Raw genomic sequence first — 18,084 nt, 5'->3', positions numbered from 1 at the left:
CATTTTAGTACAGTATGACATTGGACAGTTTTAAGTACTCTTCATACAATTTCTTTTTGAACCATTTTAACTACTCTTCATATAATTTAATATAATGGCGACCTCACCTTGAAAATATTCAAAATTTTGATGCTAGAGATAGGAAACATATGAACTTTAAATGGGAAAAAAACTCCTTACTGAATTTGAAGTCTCGTAAAATACCTGGGAAAGAAAAGAAACGGTCACTTAGCAATTATACATTATAAACTTTTAACTGTCAAGGTTCTTGGTGACTCTTCCTAGGAAGGTTTGAACACCCATCTCTTCATAAGATATAGGGGGTACTGATGTCAGATCAAAGAATTGTCTTTACGCAAGTCTGTCTTTGGAAAGCAATGAGCCTATTAGGGTCAATTCCTGAACCATGAGTAACTCAGGAAGTTGCATCACCGAAATGCCCACCTATGCTTTGTGATCATCAGACATCCTGTGTCCCAGGAGCTCCCTGCCACACTTACATCCATCTTTCCTAAGCTTCTCCTCTTTCCAGTGACTCTTTAATGCTCGCATAACCTTAGGGAAGTGCCTTTTAACTAAATTTTCGAGCCCCCTGAGTTCTGTAAGTTTTATGGACTTCCTGAGTATTGTCAACTCCTCTCCAATTTTGAGGCGGGCATGTTTCCATTCCAAGGAAACAGCTACACAACATCCCAGTCTTATCTGTGTTCCTAGCATCCTTCCTTCTTATTTCCTGAAATATTTCCCATGTCTTGGAGCCTTTCCTTTGAATAAATCTGAATATTTTCTTTCATTTTTACAGCTGTGTGACAGTTACCACAGGTGCCCTTTTGGTGATAAACTAATTCAGGCTCAGAAAATTTATACAACTTTCTGTAGTAGAAAGAAAGTCTATTTCTTTCAGTATACTAGCACAGTCTTTATCAGGTATGATATAATTTGGCAAGATCCTTCACAGTGGTGGTTGAAGCTCCATGATATGAACATGTGTGAGATTATTTTCACTGTATATGAATGGTTTCAAGTTCAGGATACAACACGGAAATGCCAGTGAGATGTGAGGACCATGGACGATTTTCTGTGTTTTCCTCCCTTATCCTGGATTTAGAAAACTTTGTAAATTCTAGAAATGCTGATGTGGCTGACCTAAGTATTTTAGTTAGAGTTGAAGGTACTACATTTTGCCTTTTTTACATAATATTTTCATTAAAATGTAAACAGGAGTTGTACAAAAATATGATAGAATTTTATAATTTTATAATTTGTTGATTCATAGAAGAATGCATCACAAGCTATTCAAAGGAAAATACAAAGTCTATCTATTCAAAATAAAGGAAGCTGAGAGAGTTAAAAACTGCTTAATGGCTCTTATGTGTGCAAAACTCGTTTCTTCAGGATAATTAAACAGTCACTATATGATTGTGCTTGACGGACAGGAACATTTGGTATTATCATCATTTTCTACCACTGAGAGAGCATGACGGGCACAGATGACCAGGACACCCGGCAATCGATTTGTCTACTTAAAATATTTCAGTATATTTTTCTCAGTGGCCTCATGTTGACGAGAGCAGCACTGAGCAATAGAGTTGAAGCAGGGATGCTGAGTCAGAGAGAAACATGAGGAAGGAAGTACTTGGAAATCAACAGATGTCACGGGGAGGGCTTTGGGCTTTGGCAAGAGGTTGGAATCAGGGTTCAAGCCAAATTTAACTCAACTGACATATGGTTTGCATTTTATGGTCCTTAGAATTGAGATGAAAACACCAATTCTCTCTATCTAAGTCCACCATGGTTTTCATATTACTGTATTAGGATGATGACTATACATTCTGTAGAAGCCTTGTTTTTTCTTTCTTTTTTTCGTTGAAGTTAAAGGATTGATGAATGATACTGAAATGAGTATTTTCTACTCAAACAATAATGCAAATGGAAAGACAGAGGGATCATGTGAGTCTGTATGAGTATGTAAGGCTTTAATTTAGTTGTGCCCCACAAAAGATACCTTTAAACCCTAATGCTTAGTAGTTTCTAATATAGTCCTATTTGGAAACAGGCTGCTCACTAGCGTAATCAAGTTAAAATGAGGTCAGATATGGTTGGGAGAAACCACATTCAAATGATTAGAGTGAATTGTAAATGGAGATAGAGTGATCTACACAACGGTGAGCAAGGTCGTGTAAAGATGCAGATAAATTCAGAAGATGCCGCTATGCACCCCAGGACACTGCCAGTGTCCATCAAGGGCAGATACAAGGCATAATTTTCTACAGTTTTGCCAGTACCTTGGTTTCAGACTTCTGCATTTTTCAACCATGAGGAAATAAATTTATATTAATTTTAAAACTGGACTCTTTTAAATTACTTCTTATTTTTTGAGATTATAATATGATTACATCATGTCGTCCTTTTCTTGCTTCCCTGTAAACCATGCCATGTATCCCTACTTGCTTTCTTTCAAATCCATGGCCTTTTAAAATATCAGTTGTTACATCATCCCTGAAAACACACACACATCAAATAACATTATACAGACTGAGCAGGTTATACTTAGGAATATATAAATATCTAAATATACAGCTTTGTGTTCTTTCAAGCTACCCCACTTATAATTATTTTTGTTAAAACAGTCTTAAGGGTCTAATCTTTTTTCCTCCTTTTTCTTTTTTCCCTTCTTAAATTTTATTTTATTTTGGTAATGAATGGGACTGTGATGCATGATCTGAAAGTCACAAAGAAGAGATAAAGAACAAGTTAAAAGAATCCATTATCTAATATGTAATACGTCTTAACTTATCCAGAAACCACTCGCAGTAGCTTATAGCAGTGTTATGTGCAATGGAAGAAGAAAAATCAACATAAAACAGAGATGACAATGGCGCAAAACAAAACGTAAAATGCAGACACTGGCAAGATGGGTTTTGGCTGTAAGATGAGCAGGGCATTATTTCTCTATAAATAGAAACTTCATAAAAGCTACAACAAGGACAACATGTCTTGACCACCTAAGAATCGAGATTATAGTTCTGATATATTAATTGCTCTTACAGTATACCTGAAACTGGGAGTCTTTATAAGACAAAAATAGGTATTTTTGCCCATGACTCTGAATTATTGATGTAGGTCTCCCATTGACAAAGCCCAAGAAACAGAGGGTAAACAATATCATGTGAAAATGAGACACACTCAAGCCTTACCTCAGTCTCATCTTGTGACATTTAAGCCCTGTGAGATGAGGGCACACTTCTGAGAGACTGTACCAAGCCATCCTTGAGAATATAATCTGAATTTATTCTCACCAGGTCCAACTTCACACTAACACAGAAAAATCATACTTTCTCACAGATGTCTGAAGAGACAAGCCATATTAACACAGCACTATCCAATACTGAAAAGAAATTAGGAAGAGGTGGTGGTATTGAGTGTAATGTCCACTTTATAGTTTTTATGCTTCTTTCATGAATTCCATACTTGTTTGGAAATCTTATTAAAACATGAATGTGGGATATTTTTAAATGCCCTTTAGAATCAGTTTGTACACTACTCATGGGCTTTGGTTGTATTGTTGACTTTGAGATTGATTCATGTAAGGTCTTTTAGCCTTATAACTAATTATATGATTTGTCCGCGAGGAGTATGGAATTTGGGATGTGCAGTCCCAAAACTCCATATTAACTTTTGATATACTTAGCTATAGTAATGCTCTTATGTTCATCAAAGACTTACATGTAGCATATATGCAACTTAATGGAAAAAATGCATTGCTCAATGAAAGATGAACATCATGTGGCAGATTAAAGGTTAGTAACAGCAATAGATGGCCAGGGATTTATGACACTGATATACTGTAACTATAGTAAGCCTTACGCAGCTGCTTCTAAGTTCTTTTTTATCACACGCTTATCAGCATACAGAATAACGGGATTCATTACAGCATTCTCAGCCATGCCATCCATATTCTTTGTATTCTCACCTCCATTACCCTATTGTTTCTGTTGTTTGCACTAACTGATCTTTTTCAACTTCTTTATAGGATCCTCCCTCTACTTTCATGTCACACATATAAAAAATCTGTATTTCACATAGAAAAATGCATAAAATCCAACTTATTTTACTTACCACAATGATTTCCAGGCTTGTTAAATTCCCTGAATGCTAATTAACTCAGACTTCTTTACAGTTGTGTACAACTCCCCTCCCCCTCTCTCTTTCTCTCTCTCTCTCTGTCTCCCTCTCTCTCTCTCTCTCTTTCTCTGATTATAATATTTTCTTCTGCTGCTTGTCTGTTGATTGGCATTTTGGATGATAATTCCATATATTGGGTGTTATGAATAGTGTTGTACTCAGCATGGGAATGTTAGTACCTTGATGTCCTGCTTCTTCAATTATTAAATATATTTCCAGGAGTTCTATAGCTGTTTTATGTGGTAGTTCTATTTCTAGCATTTTAGGGAAACCTTAGATTTAACTTTATCTTTTCCTAATTCTCTCAACTGTGAACAGCACCAAGTGTAGTCTGTGTTTCTACGGATTTTTTTATTTTGGAAATGGATTTTTGCGTATTTCTAATAGTAAATGAGAAAATAGCAGTGTATATATTATGCACTTGTGACTTAACTCTTTCTTATTGAACATTCTAGAATATATGGTTCATCTTTAAGTTTTCACAAATGTCTGAATTAAAAAACTCTGCATTTAAAGTGGATGAATATATTTCAGAAAGAACTCTTTTGTTGAAGGGTCAGTTGTGTTATGTAACTGACACACTGCCTGTGACAAAACGTTTCAATTAGTCCTCTGTGGTTTTCACAGAGATGCAGCAATGAAACCCCTCAGCTATTTCTATATTGATTAGAACATGGTGGAGCAGTTTAATGAACAATATTTTCTGAGTGCAGAAGTAAGGAGGTCTAATCCATAATGTACAGTATCTGTTGCCTTCTGGAAGGGTTGCTCATCAAATGACAGATGATTGTGGTGTATTTGTTGATTTATCTGAGTATTTACAGAGTTCATCAGACTACATTTTCTATGCCTCTGTCTCATGCTGACTTTGAATTTTATTCACTTAAAATTCATGGCATCTATGTAATTAATTAGTTGACATGTTTAGTCTTTGCAAATTGTGATAAAGGCATGATTATCCTTGATCCTTTAAAAAAACCCTATAGCTTGGAAACCCTCGTGGGATTGAATCAATTTCTTGGGTAAATTACATGGAGTAAGGATTCCAAGAACACGTGCTCCTGGAGAAGTTTTATTTCTTCCAGATTACCTGGAACTCAAACAAAGTGAAACTTGCAATTTTATCTGTGTTTCAACAAAACCTGATTGCTGTGTTTAGCAATAAACCAGAACAATGAAGTATACAGAACTCCTATGACCTATTTATTCACTGTTCAAAACATCTGTTTGATATTATGTGATTGAATTTTGAGAAGATAATAAAAACTGAGCAAAATTGAAGAAATTAATTCACCTTAAATTAATCTTGCCAAATTGCTCCAGAATGATATTCAGCTATTGGTAAACCATGTTTCTGGTCCATTGTGGGCATGCATTTTCCATTGTTAGCTATCCTTTGTCTAGGATCTATGTTGGCATTGTCTGAAGTATCCATCAGCTATGTGCATTAATACATTGTTAGCAGCTTCTTGGTTTTTTAAAACCTTATATTAACAGAGAAAAGTTGGCTTGTTTCAGCTTAAGTAAGAGGATCGTGATTGGAGCCAACATATGGAAAGCAAAGCTATTCTGTTTTGATTTAATGAAGGCACTCACTATTCTCCAGGGATTTTTCTCTGCTCATGTTGGAAACAAGATGTTCTCTTCTATCATAAGTAATTATTGTATCTAGCACAGTCTCAATCTCTATCTTCAGATATTGTACAGACCACCTAGAAGTCTAGAGCTGAATCCTGTGTCTTTCTTGCTTCGTACATACAAGACGACTAAGCCGTGTTTCTGGAGATCAGAATAAATCACAGCAGAGAGATATTCACCTTGATCATGGGATCTTAGAACCTCGGTGAGATGCTGTAGTGGAACTGTTCTTTATCACTCATTGTTTGGTTAGACACTGAATTTAACCGGACATAACAATATAAAACAGAGTTACTGCTTTTCTCCAATGCTAATAGCCTAGTGGAAATTTATAGAGGTAGTTGGGAATAGACTACACAATATCAGAATGTTCCAACGAAAGTACCTGTACTTCAGTAATGCAGAGAATAGTAGTTTACTGAGCAATGGGAAGATCCTATAGTGTAGAACTGAGAACATTCTCCATGCTTCTGAAGACCTGAAGAAGATTCACTATTTGAGCTGTACAGGGACACTGGGACAGGCAATATTTTTAATAGATTAATTATTAATTGATTAATTCATCTTAAAATTTCATTTTATATTCCAGTCATAGTCTACCCCGCTTCCTGCCCTCCAACCTCCCTCTTAGCTGAACCCCAGTCCACTCCTCCTCACGGGTAAGGGCTCCCATGAGGAGTCTGTAACAAAGTCTTGCACATTAAGTTGGGGCAGGGCCAAGCCCCTCCCCACTGCATTAAGGTTGAGCATGCCATCCTCCCGTAGGAAATGGGCTCCAACAAGCTAGCTCATGCACCAGGGGTAGATAATGGCCCTGTGGACAGGTGCCCCTCAGATAGTACAGGCTTCACAACTGTCTCCCACCTATGAAGGGTATAGCATGGTCCCATGGAGGCTCCATTGCTGTATGTCTAGAGTTCATGAATTTAGCAGAGTTTGGTTCAGTTGCCTCTGTAGATTTCTCCATCAAGGTCTTGACTTGCTTTCCTCATATATTCCCTCCTCCCTCTTACAGTGGATTCCTGGAGCTCGGCATAGTGCTTGGCTGTGGATCTCTGCATCTGGTTCTATCAACTACTGGAAGAAGGCTCTATGATGACAGGTGGGGTATATAACAATCTAAAAATGGAAAGGCCATTTCAGGCACCCTCTGCACTATTGCTAGGAGTCTTAGCTGGGTCATCCTTGTGATTTTCTTAGCACCCCATAGTGGCTCTCTCCATTGAGATATCTTTTTATTCGTTGTTCTTCCACTGCATCCCTCCATGTCTAGGCCATCTACTTCTCTCCTGTTTTTATGACCCCTTCCCTTCCCCTTACTACCCACTGGCCCCAGATTGCCCTGTAGATATCATCTGCTTCCCAGGGTGATCCATGTGTCCCTCTTAGGGTCCTCCTTGTTATCTAGCTTCTCTGGAGCTCTGGATGTAGTCTGTTTATCCTTTGTTTTACACCCAATATGCACATGTGAGAGAATACATACCATGTTTTTCTTTCTGAGTCTGGGTTACCTCACTCAGGATTTTTTTCCAGTTCCATCCATTTGTCTGCAAATTTCATGATGCCATTGTTTCTTACAGCTGACTAATACTCCATAGTGTAAATGTATCACATTTTCTTAGTTCATTCTTTAGTTGAGGGGCATTTATGTTGTTTCCAGGTTCTTGTTATTATGAATAAGCTGGTATGAACATTGTTCAGCAAGTATCCTTGTGGTATGACTGAGGATCATTTGGATATATACCCAGAGTGGTATCACTTAGTCTTGTAGATTGATTCACAATTTTCTGAGAAATGAGAAACTGCCATACTGATTTCCAAAGTGGCTGTATAAGTTTGCACTCCCAACAGTAATGGAGGAGTGTTCCCCTGACTCTATGTCCTCTCCAGCATAGGCTGTCATTGGTGTTTTTGATCTTAGCCATTCTGTCAGGTGTAAGATGGTATCTTAGAGTTGTTTTGATTTGTATTTCCTTGATGTTTAATGATGCTGAACATTTCCTTAAATGTCTTTCAGCTACTTGAGATTCTTCTGATGACAATTCTCTGCTTAGCTCTGTACTCTGTTTTATCTATGTTCTTTTTTTATGACTTTAATTTTAAATAGCTTGCTTCACATGTCAATCCCAGTTCCCTCTCCCTCCCCTCCTTCCTCACCTCCCCCACATCCTCCCAGCATCCCACACTATCCCCACTTCCTTCCACAGAGGGGATTTCCAGAGTCTGTCATTTCACTCAGGGCAGGGTCCAGGCGCACTCCCCTAAGAGTCCAGGCTGAGAGAGCATCCCTCTTTGTGTTATGGACACACAATGTCTGTTTGTATTCCAGGGATAAACACTGATCTACTGCGCAGGGCCCCATAGGTTGCCCAGGCCTCCTCACTGACTCTTACACTCAGGGGGTCTGGATCAGCATGGGACTGATCCAGAACCCCTGAGTGATCCAGATCTGTACTCCATTTATAATAAGATTATTTTGTATTTTTATGTCTAATTTCTTGAGATTTTTGTTTTAGTATATGTTGGAGATAAGTCCTCTGTCAGATGTGGAGCTGGTGAAAATCTTTTCCTATTCTATAGGCTGTCATTTTGTCTTATTTACCATATCCTTTGCCTTACAGAAGTTTTTCAGTTTCAGGAGGTCCCATTTATTGATTGCAAGTTGTTCTCAGTATCTGTTCTTCTGGTGTTATATTTTTGAAGTGGTCTCCTGTGCCAACAAACTCATCTGCCTTCCACTTTCTTTTCAATTGGGTTCAGTGTAACTAGATTTACGTTGAGGTCCTTGATCCACTTGGACTTCGGTTTTCTGCATGTTAACAAATATGGATCTATTTGCACGTTGACATCCAGTTTTTCCAGCACCATTTGTTAAAGATGCCTTCCTTTTTCCATTTAACATTTTGGCTTTTTTGTCAAAAATCAGGTGTTCATAAGTGTTTGGATTAATATCAGGGTGTTCAGTTTGATTACATTTATCCAAGAGTCTGTTTTTATGACAATACCAAATGTTTGTATTACTATAGTTCATAATAGATTTTGAAGCCAGGGATAGTGATGCCTCCAAAGTTCCTTTATTGTACAGGATTGTTTTAGCTATCTTGAGTTTTTTGTTTTTCCATATGAAGTTTAGTATTGTTCTTTAAAGGTCTGTGGAGAAATCTGTTGGTATTTTGATGGGGATTGCATTGAATCTGTAGATTGCTTTTGGTAAGAATGACATTTTTATTGTGTTTATCCTTCCTATCCAAGAACATGGGAGATCTTTCCATTTTCTGATATGTTCTTCAGTTTCTTTCTTTAGAGTTCTTGTCATACAGGTCTATAACTTGTTTGGTGAGACTTACTCCCAAGATATTTTACATTTGTGGCTATTGTAAATGGTGATGCTTCTCTGATTTCTTTCTCAGTCTGTTTATCATTTGTATTCAGGAGGGTAACTGATTATTTTGAGTTCATCTTGTATCCTGCCACATTACTGAAGGAGTTTATCAGCTGTAGGAGTTCCCAGGTAGAGTTTTTTGGGTCCTTTGTGTATATTATCATATCATCTAAAATATTTTTTTATTTTATGTGCACGTGTATCTGGGTGAGGGTGTCAGATCCCCTGGGACTGGAGTTATAGACAGGTGTGAGCTGCCATGTGGGTGCCAGGAATTGAACCTGACTCATCTGGATGAGCAGCCAAGGCTATTAAACACTGAGCCATCTCTCCAGCAGGCAAGCAATATTTAAATATACACAAGAAAGTAAGGACTAGATCTTTTTCTTATAAGAAGAAAAGGAAATGCTATCAAAGTACTCAGGTCAAGGCATTCATTATATTCCCATTCTCTGATGAACAATTTACAGAAATAGTCATTTGAATAATTTCTTGAAGGTCACATTAGGACTTATAGGTTCAAAAATGCATGCTCCTCTCCTTGGCTTTATGAAGACTGAGCTTGCCTTTTTCTCTCTTGGCACAGATCCATTCTGTTTTGATGGTATTGTGACTTGGTATTTATATGCATGCTACTGAAGTGCTTTATGTGGATAAAGGACTTACAGAAAACAGATGGACTTTGATAGAGTATTTAAAGACACACAACTGGAAACATTCACCAAGAGATGGATTTGAACGAAGAAAGCCAGAAACCACTCAATACAAGATGGAAAGTCTGCTAAAGAGTCACATGAGTTGTGGACAGTCAAGAGAAGGCAATGTCCTAGGAGCAGTTGCCAAAGAGGCAATAATCAGAGTGTCGAAACCCCTACTAAATCCATCAGGAGCACTCATGGAGTTTACCACTACAAATTATTAACATAGGAATCATCAGTTAATTAGTGAGCAATTGTGACTGAATAAAAAGGACAAATATTTGATTACATTAGAGACAAACTAAAGACTCGGACTATATAATCAATGCTTTTTTTTAGAAAACCCACTCACATAGAAAACGATATTTAACACGAACAAAATGTTAAATGGAAAGAATTAAGGGAGTATTAAGAGACTTGCTATTTCAATTGTTCAGATGTCTAATTCATGGACTGGTGAGATAGTTCACTGAATAAAACTGTCATGCCAGCCTGAAGATCTGTATTTAATCTCTGGAACCTTCAGTAGAAGGTAAGAACTAAGTTTCAAAAATTATTCTTTTGTGATCTCTGTCCACAAGTTCACCATGATATATGCTCATCTGAAATTTCACAGACACTACACTACACACACACATACACACACATGTGCATACAAACACAGAATTTTGCTATACACATGTGCATACATGTACATGTATACCCACGGACACCATGTTCAGCAACACACACAGCCACTCCACTACACACACATGCACACACAGGCACTACACTACATACACACACACACACACTCACATGCACATCCACACACATGTAGAGGCACACAGACACAGACACTACACTATATATACACATGCACATTCACATGCAAACATACAGATACTATGCTGCATGTACACACATGCGGACACTACACACACACACACATGCACACACATCCACATTCACACAGATGCATACACATGCACACACGAGACACTACACTACATGTACACTCCCACCCCCAAGCACAGACACACGCACATGCACATCCACACACATGCATGTGCACATATGTACACATACACATGCATACGTACACAAACACTACACTACATACAGCACACACACAATCACATACACATGAACACACGTGCACAAACACAGACACTATGCTGCACATGCTCACACAGACAGACACTATACTACACACACACAAGCACACACACAAGCACACACACACACATGTACATGCACACACAGACACTACACGATACACATGCACACATTTAAATATATAATAAAGATTGAAGGGGAACGTTTGAGTTGGTAAAGTATTACAACTGAAAGGAAGAATGAATGAGTGTGGTTTACATACAAGTAGCTATTGTTTTGGGTAGAACAGGATGAAATTTCCTCAACTTTGGCACCATCACTGTCTGACACTGTCATCTTTGGAAGTAGTAAATCTCATAGATCATTGCTACTCTTGCTGTTCCCTGCACAATTATCTGCATATACAGATGGAGATTCCAAGAAACTGGTGGATGGTGACAAAGAAAGATTCTTCTTACAGCTACACTAGTTTACACTAAGGTTCTATGTCTGTAGTTCTGGACAGCCTTATGAAGAACCTCAAGTTCCAAGCGGGCTAGAAGAAGAGCAGACTCTTACAGTGCATAGGAATATCAATTTTTCATTAAAAATATTCTTCAAGTCTTTAGTATTTATGAGCCCCCAGAACTCTACAGGTAGAACAACACTACACTCAATTTTCATTACTTTCCTAGAGCAGGTGAATATAAATTGGAGAAGCATTAAGGCTGGTAAGGAAAAGTTATGAAATAAACATTTCTTTTGTATCTGAACTAGTGTGTGTTAAACACTATTTGTATTTTAACTAATATTTCTTGTAGCAGTTTTGGCAGAATAAGTCAATGATGTCAAGAGTATAATTTTTGGTCTTGGTAATTATATACAAGTAGGTAAATAAATCATGGACTATTAGATTTTTATATTTATGTAGATGTGTGTGTGCACATGCCAAGGAGTGATGTAGCTGACTAATATGGTAGATTTACTTTTAGTTTCTCAGAATTATCCACACTGATTTTCAGAGTAGCTGGATCAGCTTATAATCTCACCAACAAAGTGTGGACATTTCGTTTTCCCTATCTCATTCCAGCATTTGTTTTAGGTTGTTATCTTTACCATTCTGACTGGGGTATGATGGAAATTCAAGGTTGCTTTGGTTTGTATTTCCCTAATTGCTAGGAATGATGAACATTTTAAAGACACTTCTTAGCCATATATTTCTTATTCTGAGAACTCTCTGTTTGAGTCCCAGGCCCAGTTTTTGAACGGTTCATCTTTTTTGGCTTCTTCACCTGTTGAGCTTCTTAGATATTCTTTTTGACACTAACTTCCATGAGATCACCATCAGAGATGTGCCAGAATCATATGCCAGCTGTGGTAGAGTCATGTCTTTGAAGTGACAGAACTATGAGTTAAATCAATTCTTTTCCTGAAGTTGTGAATAAACCCCAAGCCTCTTACATACGAGGCGGTACACTGAGCTTCATCCCCAACTCCCCAGTTTTCTTCATGAATCTATCCTGCTTTAAGCATATTAACAGCAGCAAAATATAAACTAGACCTAACTGAAACATATTTCATCATTGCTTCAAAGGAAGACATTTAATATTCCATTTATCTACATTTTAGATAACAAAAATATGGAATTCCTTTGAAAGGTGGTGAAAAGTCCAAACTAAAATTAATACTAGAGGGACAAGTAACCTAGAATTACAGTTATATTTAATAAAATTACTGTGTTAAATTTATGTCTTCATGTATAAAATCTGTCAGCCATTACTGTATCCATGATTTTTTTGCTGTGCTGCCTTGTAATGTCTTTTACTGAGCAAGCTAAGATTAGATCTCTGATCTTTGTTCTTATTTTGCTGTTTCTTGCTCTGTCCTATACAAAGATGCGGCACACGTGGAGACAGAGATCATCATTATATTGCTTCTTCTGTTGCTCCTGCTCATATCCGTGGCTGTGCGCTAATGTCAGAAAATAGACTGGAATGGAATGCTACACCCATTCTCTGAGTCCATTTCCTTGTATGTGTTAGAGATTCCCAAGTTGGAACTTGGGAAATCATTACTCGATTGAGTAAACTATTTTCTAATAAAATGTATTATTGACGTAAATCATAGATAAATACACAATTTATGCTTCCTGAAGATTCAATATCCCATAGCAGCTGTAGGAAAATCATGTTTTTTGAACTATGTGGGCATTGGCATAAGTGCCTTACCCCAGTGAGTGGTCACATTGCCATTCATGTACAGGCAACACTAGCTGTGTTTAGTGACTTATTTTTAAACTCATGAAGTTGGAAGGTGAACTTTTGGTGTTACATGAATGAGTGGGAAGGGGGAAAGTGTGGATAAATAGGATTATACTTCATTGTATGCAGAAAAGAAATGCTTAAGACTAGAGGAAAAATGCAGTTATTTTCAGATAAAGATGATTAGCTAACTTAGGTAAATATTCTCTAGAATCTTTAGTTTATTCAGGTAGCATTGACGAAGCTGGGAACCATGCTGGTGATGAGAGATGGCAATGTTTACACAGAAGTGTAGCTTCTTGAGAAAAGTTACTTGGCACTGTTCCAGTTGCTACTCTGGGTCCATCCTGAAAATCATGTGGGGCTCTACATTACTTTCTTTTCCACAGAGTTTTTAGTAACTAACATTTCTCATTAACACTGTCTTCACTTTCAGAAAAACACAAGCAACTCAATGAACTAAAGTCCACTTCTGTCACTTAATTCCAGTGGACTTATCTAGTAAGCAGAGGTAAATTAATAACTTTATCATACTTGTGCTGGATATCTTCTCTCTTTGGTGCAGACACATCGCCTCTCTCTAAGTGTGATTTGGCAGTGTGCAGCATAAGTCTTATATAGGTAAGTTTCCATATTTTTATTATAATAACATGCAAAACCATGGTTAATAAAGTATGTAATTGAGTCATCAAAGCCAAAATAGCTTGATTTGGGTAAAAAAAATTACTGATTGTTCTTGTGTTTCCTATCCAGTGTAAATATGAAGGCATTAACAGGAGCATGAGAATTCTTATTGTAAGATCTTATACTACTGCTTTTGGGCATGGTGAACACAACTACCAGCTTCCAGTTGAACATCACTGGCGTTTTATTGCACTCCTCTATCTTTAATTTTAGTGGATTACAATGCTGGGTTTTCATGGTTTATGGATCAGTTTTATGATATGTTCACAAAATAGAGCATAGAAGTATAAATCAATGGGTGCAATTTAACATATATGTCATTTCAAACATATAGACATTTTAGTTAACTTAGTTAATTTTATCAACTAAACTGATACAGTAGTCTCTTAGAGTCTGCAAGATATCATTAGTGCAGGCCCTTCTAGATTTCACAAATCAGGTGTGAGTCTATTAGCTCTGGCTTTATTTGTTACTTGGTCCTTTTCCCTTGCTGCTTTTGATATTCTTTCTTGGTTCTTTATGTTTAGTGTTTTGATTATTATATGGCAAGGGGATTTTCTGTTTGGTACTCTGTAAGCTTCTTATACCTTTTTATAACCTTATTTAGGTTGGGAAATTTTTATTCTATTATTTTGTTGAATACATTCTTTGGATTCTTGAGCTGTGTTTCCTCTGCTTCTTCTATTTCTATTATCTTTTCCTTTTTTAATTTAAATTAGAAACAAGCTTGTTTGACATGTCAATCCCAGATCTCTCTCCCTCCCCTACTGTCCCAGATTTCCTAGATGTTTTATTTTAGGAATTTTCTAGATTTACCATTTTCTTTGACTGATGAATCCGTTTCCTCTATTGTGTCTTCAACACTTGAGATAATCTCTTCCCTCTCTCATACTCTGCTGGTAAAGCTTACATCTGTAATTGCTTTTCCTTTTCCAGGTTTTCCTCAGTTTATATTTTCTTTACTGCTTCTGTTTCCATTTTCAGATCTTGAACAGTTTTTATTCATTTTGTGCAGTTTTTTTGTTTTTTCTTGGCTTTCATTTAGGGATTAATTTGTTTTCTTCTAATTTTTGCCCTTTCCTCAATTTCTTTAAGGGATTTTTTTCATTCCCTCTTTAATAACTCTATCATCCTTATAAACTCATTTTAATGTCATTTTCTTGTGGCTCAGTTGTGTTGGATTGTCCGGGTCTTGCTGCTTTAGGATAACTGGTCTCTGGTGATGCCATATCACTCTTTCTGTTATTGATTGCAATCTATACTGGCATTTAGGCATCTGGATTTGGAGTGACTATAGATCTAGGTATTGATTGCTGAACTTGTCTTTGTTAGATGGGTGTTTTGTTCTTTAGTTTCTATTTCCTCTTTGGTCTTCAGACCTAAATGGCCAAGGGTTCTGGTGGCTAGCATGTCTTCAGACCCAGTAGGGTATCCCTTCTGAGTTTTCTGGGGGCTAGGAATCCCTAGATCTAGCCTGGCCTCTGGTAAAGCTGAAGTCTTCCAAAGTTGTAGGTCAGAATGTGGTCCCTAGATCTGGCCTGTGTTCTTGTAAAGTCAAAATCTGCTTCTGAAGATGTAGGACTGAATGCAGAGCTCGAGGGAGGAAGGGCGTGCAGCCCAGTGTTCCTAGGTCCTGCATGGCCTCTGAAGACTTCTTCCAAAGTAATAGAATGCAATACAGAGCCCAGGGTGGAGTTCAGTCTGGAGTTGTTGGACAGGCTTAAGGGGGTTAAGCTGGCAGTGATCAGTGTCAGTTTTAGGGTCCCTAGGACCACTCTGACCTCTGTTAAAGCTGCCATGGCTGTGGGTCTTATTTATGGTAAGGGGTACCTTGAGAGTACATTTTTGTTTACATTCTGATAATTTCTATCACATATGAACATACATGCTTCTCACTTATACAAACACATTATTTGAAAAAAAACAAAGAGTAGACAGTTTTCAATGAAATTATTTTCCAGTGGCAGATGCTACCTGGTTCTCATAGTTTTCTATTGTGAATAATTCTGTAATGAACCTAAGAGACAAATATCAATGTGTCTTTCTTTGGATTTAAAATCAGTAGAGGGACTGATGAATTTTTAAAATGTTCTTGAAGAATATTTCTACAGCATTATTCCTAGTTGAGAGACTTATTTGCATTGCATTATTGTGATCAGTATAAATGACCTCTTTCAAATTATTTGGCTAAACTGGTACTTCTACTAGTTTTATAAGAGCTGGCCTAATATGTGAGGGAAAGTATTGCTAGAATTGGTTGTGATATTCATTTCTCATATGATTTGGGTTATTGAGTTCTTTCAATGTTACCTAGCTTTGAAATTATATATAATTTTCAAATTACTATTATTATCCTGGTATAAATAAAAAGAAGAAGAAAAATATCTGGCATTAGGGGAGAAATGTCCAGAGAAATACTAGGATGATCCCAACTAAGAATCTAAGCAATAGGGGAGAGGCTACCTTAAATGTCCTTCCCCTATAATGAGATTGATGACTACCTTATATGCCATCGTAGAGTCTTCATCCACTAACTGATGGAAACAGAAGCATAGACCCACAGCAAAGCACTGAGCCTAATTCCTGGAATCCAGTTGTAGAGAGGGAAGAGTGATGAGCAAAGGGGTCAAGACCAGGCTGGGGAAAGCCACAGAAACAGCTGACCTGAACAAGGGGGGAGCACACGGACCCCAGACTGACAGCTTGGAAACCAGCATAGGATGGAACCATGTGGTGTCAGTTAGGAGGCCTGGGTAGTCTATGGAGCCCCTGGTAATGGAACAGCATTTATATGTAGTGCACGAACAGAAATTGGGAGCCCATTCCCCATAGAGGGATACTCTCTGAGCCTAGATACACGGGGAAGGGTCTAGGCCCTCACCCAAATGATGTGACAGACTTTGATGATCCCCCATGGAAGGTCTCACCCTTTCTATGGAGCAGAAGAGAGCTGGGATGGAACGATGGGATGGGGAAGGAACTGGGATTGACACATAAAACAAGAAACTCTTGCTACATATAAAATTATAAACGACACTTAAGGACAGTATCCTATGTGAAAACAACAAAACCCTGAAAGGAAAATACTGCTTGACTTGACTTCCGTGTACAGTCCCAAACCATTAAACCCATAAGACCAAAAGGTAGAATAAAGCTTTCGGGTCACTGGGGTAGGAGATGAGAAGATGTTTTTGTATGGGTACACCACAATAATGAGACAGGCAAGCTGTCAGTATATAAGGCACATGTACATGATGGTAGGAACAGAAATTAATCTGATTAGAAGTACTATGCAACCATGACATTTTAGGCCTTGCATCTTTACTTGTATATTAGTATCTCTTCTCCCTTTTTAGTTGTATTCATGAATTGTACAATGTAATGGGTTTTGTTTTGTCATCTTATTCATGTGGATAGTATATTTCATCATCTTCAATCCCCTGTTATTATATTCTGTTCTTCACAACCCACTGTTCCCCTTCCTCTACCTTTGGGTCCCCCTATTTCATGTGTTATCTCTGTTGTTTGCTTTTTCTCATCAAAATATTATTGTTACATATACACATACATATAAATACAAACAAAATGTGCTGAGTCTACATCCTGTTGCTCTCATGTATGCTGTTAGAGCTGGTCACTTGGAACTGCATAGCTACTTAGGGGTTAATTGCTGAAGGGACTGAGTCTGTCCCTGTCAGCAGTTACTGATTTCATGAAGTTCTTCATCCAGAGGCGAGGCCTTGCAAAATTTCCACCATCCATATTGGTATGGTAACTGATATTGTCATTTTTCAGATGTTGTATAGACTGCCATATTTTTGAGACATAGTGTAGCCTCCCTGTCCTATAAAGAAGGCTTAGACTCATGGGAGCAGAGTAGCTATAAGTATAATAGTTATTAGTATCCTTTAAAACTATCAAGAACTGAGCATAATACAACAAGTTACAAGTTAAGTATATTTATAAACTGGTATTAATCCAATACAGTTGCCACATCAGGGACACTTTTATTTGAATTCTCTGTCATCGTGTAATAAGTCAACGGCTGTCAATGTTGTGAAAGCCACCCAGCTGGTTTATTACATTTTAATATTGTGTTTTGTTGAGAAAAGAATGACTATTTGAAATTTCTGAATTTCTGGCCCAGAAGAGTAAAAAT

This window comes from Mesocricetus auratus, unplaced genomic scaffold (genome assembly GCF_017639785.1).
Source record: "Mesocricetus auratus isolate SY011 unplaced genomic scaffold, BCM_Maur_2.0 Super-Scaffold_100023, whole genome shotgun sequence".
NCBI classification, from domain to species: domain Eukaryota; kingdom Metazoa; phylum Chordata; class Mammalia; order Rodentia; family Cricetidae; genus Mesocricetus; species Mesocricetus auratus.
Note: the sequence above shows the minus strand (reverse complement) of the source record.